The sequence below is a fragment of the Impatiens glandulifera genome, chromosome 3 (genome assembly GCF_907164915.1).
Source record: "Impatiens glandulifera chromosome 3, dImpGla2.1, whole genome shotgun sequence".
Lineage (NCBI taxonomy): Eukaryota > Viridiplantae > Streptophyta > Magnoliopsida > Ericales > Balsaminaceae > Impatiens > Impatiens glandulifera.
Window position 1 is genome coordinate 55,212,034 of NC_061864.1, and position 4,192 is coordinate 55,216,225.

General features: G+C 26.5%; 1 non-coding gene across 1 annotated transcript; it reads left to right on the forward strand.

Moving 5' to 3' along the window:
- The first annotated feature begins 1,144 nt into the window (after window positions 1–1,144).
- On the forward strand, window positions 1,145–1,218 carry TRNAI-UAU. The gene has a single exon. It is a non-coding gene; the product is annotated as a tRNA-Ile (tRNA).
- Window positions 1,219–4,192: the final 2,974 nt, after the last annotated feature.

A 4,192-nucleotide genomic window follows, 5' to 3' on the forward strand; every position in this document is an offset into this window, starting at 1 on the left:
AAGCCTTTTTTCCGAGCATAACCAAAAAACGAACCCCTTATAGAAACTCTGATAAATACGTTTATGCATGAACCTTTTACTGTTTTTTCTAAAATCATTTGGTGACTCTATTTTCAAATAAACTATCTTTTATTTTAGTTTGATTAATTTAAACTAGGTTTTAATCAAATTGTTATTTGATCCCCAAATTATTAAAATTTGAATTAAATTGATTATTTTTACATAGTTAATTTCAAAAGCAACCATGTAATATCAAAATCTTTTAAAATAATGTTTTCTTTTAAAGAGATGTCTGACACACAAACCAAGGTTGAAACGTATCGAACCTCGAGCCACTCTGCGATCCCCATATTGCCACGTGTCCATGACACATGCTAAGCTACTAACCAAGGATCTCCCGGGGGTTACAACATTGCTTTGGTGAGTTTATGTCTTTCTATAATTGGAAAGAATTTTGTTCATTCTTGACTTATATCGTCTTTTAACTATCTCTCATAGTTCCATGGTGGTCTTAGTATGAACAAAATTCTCCTTAGCGTTTGCATGTAGTGATCTTAGAATCCAAGAGGGAATAAGTGAATCTCTTTTGTTCCATTTGTATTGATCATTATCGTTATTTGGACAAGAAATCAAGTCATCGATAAACACTTGTTTGGACTTAGTAGTAAGTGCAATTCAGAGGCTTCTACTCCAACTAAAATATTTTTTGCCATGTAAAGAGTGAAGTCACAATCGCATTCTTAGTTGATTGTTGTTTTCCACATAAAGAACCTATTTTTCAACTTTCTAGGCTCAATTTTTTTCTATCTCTCTTTTGTTTTCACTTTTACTTTCACCGTTCGTCTTCATATTGTGTTTCTTTTTATCTACCTGTCTTGCCTAATAACTTCTCGTCTTCCCGGTTATAACTGTTGTGATTTCTTCTTCAAAATCCATCGTAATATATGTAGTATATGATGATCTAGATGAAGAACCAAAAGAAGAAAAAACTTCCTACCGCTTTGATACCATGTTAACTTTCAAAATCAAGTGAAGAAGTTTAGTGATTGAGTAATGCTTCTAAATGTGAGAAAGAATTGAAAAAACGTAATGAATATTACGTTTGCCATCTCCCGATTTTATTAACTAGAACAATAATTAACATAGTCTTGTAGCTCAGTTGGTTAGAGCGTTGGTCTTATGAGCCGAAGGTCGCGGGTTCGAGCCCCGCCGAGACTAATTTTCTTCATTTTATTAAAATAAATGTTTTAATTCAAAAAAAAAAAAAACTAGAATAAGAACTTTTTACATATTACAATATAGTCCTTAAACTATTCACATATCAAAAAAAATCCAATAACTAAAATTATTTTATCCTATTGAATAAATTATCTAATATAATTCATTACAACTTTTAAATGAACTGACTCAATCAAAACAAAATACATCTATATGTAAACATAATTTATATTTTTTTTTAATATCTATCATTTTATTTTAAAATTTATGATCATTTAAAAATAAAAAATGGATCAATTAATATATTTTTTATGTATTAAATTACATATAATTTATTTACTAATTATAAAAATATTTTTAAATTTTGTCTAAGATAAAAATAAATAAATTGAAAATAGTAACGTTGATATAATTTTTAAAAATAAAAATAAATAAATAAAATTGATCTATTTAAATAAAGTAATATTTTACTGAGACTACACTTAAAATATACATATAAAATATAAATAATTAAGTTTAAAATTTATTTCATAATAAGTTATAATATTAATAAAAAAATTATATTAAAATGTTAAAATAAAAACTAATAAGATAACTAAATTTTAATAGTAAAATTGGTTATTATGAAAAAAAAAGAAATAAACTAATTAGGTTAGTTTTGAAAACAATTATTGCAATCAAAAGATAGAAAATTCTTCAAGTGAGATTGAGATCAATAATAACACTAAAATATTGTCTAAATAAGAGTATAAACTTTGAAACAAAGCATGACATAATTCTTATTATATTGTTAATTAAGTTTGTATTGAAACAAAGCACATGACATAATAGTTGATATAAGGTATAATTGTATATTTTGGGTGAATTTTTAAAATAAATTTAAACATAGCTATTTTATGTTGGTTATTAATATCAAGATCTATTTTTTTTTTTATATGAAACTTTATATCTCCAATAATTTAGTATGGATATGTTTTTAAACTAATATAAATTTAATAAATAAACACTGTATGCTTTGTTGTTGTTTTTATTTCACCACAAAGTTGAAGAGTGGAGGTTGAAAATTCAAGTTGTGTTAGGAAGGATTTGGATTTTGAATTTGGAGCGTAGATCCTCTTTTATTTCGGTGAAAAATGAAATAAAATCAAAGGTGCCTTAAAAAGTCTGAGGTCTAGCAGAGCCAGCCTTGACATTTGTGGCCCTAAAGTCTGAAATTTATAAAAAAACATATATTTCCAACATCATCAAGTTATTATAACTTTGGTTGGATAAATAATTAATTTTCATTAAATTCAAATAAAAGTTACATATATAAAATTAATTAGTAAATAATAAAAGATAATATCTATAAAATCAAAAACAAAACTTTGAATGAAAAAATCCAACGATTATTCAACAGGTTAAAGATTCCTCAAATAACAAACTCATTTGAGTTCCTGAACGATGAATGTTGAAGTAGAGCAAGCCGACCGAACCAATGAAACAATGTCAGAATAATAATAACTACCAAATATTCTGAGCGGCAATTAAAATCATTCTTAACCGATGGTTGGTAACCGTCCTGACCCCCAACTTGAATATTTATGGGGCCTATGCAATTTTATTTCTTTTAATTTTTTTAATACATTTAAAAATGATATAGAGTTGTATAATAGATTAATATAAAATTAACCTATCTTAGTTGATTAATTATTCTCTTTATTAACATATTGTCTATATGTTTAATGTTCAAACCTTAAAAAAATAAAAACACATTTTAAGGGCCCTCTAAAGTGGGGACCTTATGCAGATGCATAAGTTGCATTATCCTTGGGTCTGTCCTGGTTGGTAAGCAACGCCGAAAAATGTAATATCAAATAAAAATGGATCATCTGCATATATGATCGAAATAGTGAGAATTCTATAAAAATAATGAGAGGATACTTGTAAAAGGTCCTCTATATGAAGATCAAATCCAGAAACTCATTATTGAAAAAATGAAAAAAAAACTTTAGATTTAATTATTTTGTCTCATTTGTTGCTAAGAAGGGAACGAACACGGACTCGAGAAAAGATCACTGACACAATCGAAGAGTAACAAACAACCTACCAATAAATTGAGAGTATTATTTGAATTATAAAAATCCAAGACGAAAAAATCGATCCGACTAAATAGGATGCCGAACCGAACAAAACGCAACAAACTCAAATATGAGTGAAAATAAATATGTGCGCCGTTAAATTCTAAAAAAAAGTCATCAAGGCCACGAAAGATCACCTTTCAACTTCTCTTAAATTTAGAAAAATGATTTTTTAAATTTGTCATAATTTAGTTGTACATAAATAATATTTTTTTTATTAATAATTAATTAGATTTAGTGATAAGTGGGGTTTTATACTTATCCCAAGATCAGTCCATTTTGTTGGGAAGTGCGTAAAAAAAAAGGAGACCGGAGAAGATGGTGGTGATTGGAGCTGAGGAGTTGAGAGGGCGAGTTCAACCACCACGTGATGGTGGTGAGAAGGGTGGATGTTGATAATTAAGTTTGGAGAGGTGGAGAAACACATGGACAGCAAACCAATCAAGTAGGATTCTATCACTAAGATAGCATTTAAAACTAATTATATTTTTAATTAATATATAACTATAATATATATATATATATATATATTTTAATATGGTTAAATATAACCCCATTAAATTTAAAACGATGTTACTTGTTAGTGAGGATTGATAGTAATTATATTTGATATCTTTAAGTATGACTCTTATCAATTCTATAGTGTTGCTTCATTCACAAACTGTATATTGAGATTTTGGACAATGGATCATATTGAGTATCTTTACTTAATTCCTTTTTATAATAAATTAATAATTAATAAAACTAATTGACTATTATAAATAAAAAATTAAATAATAAATAATATAAAAAATAATATCTACAAAATCAAAACAAATAATTAATGATTTTTTTTTATCAAAATATATGAACAA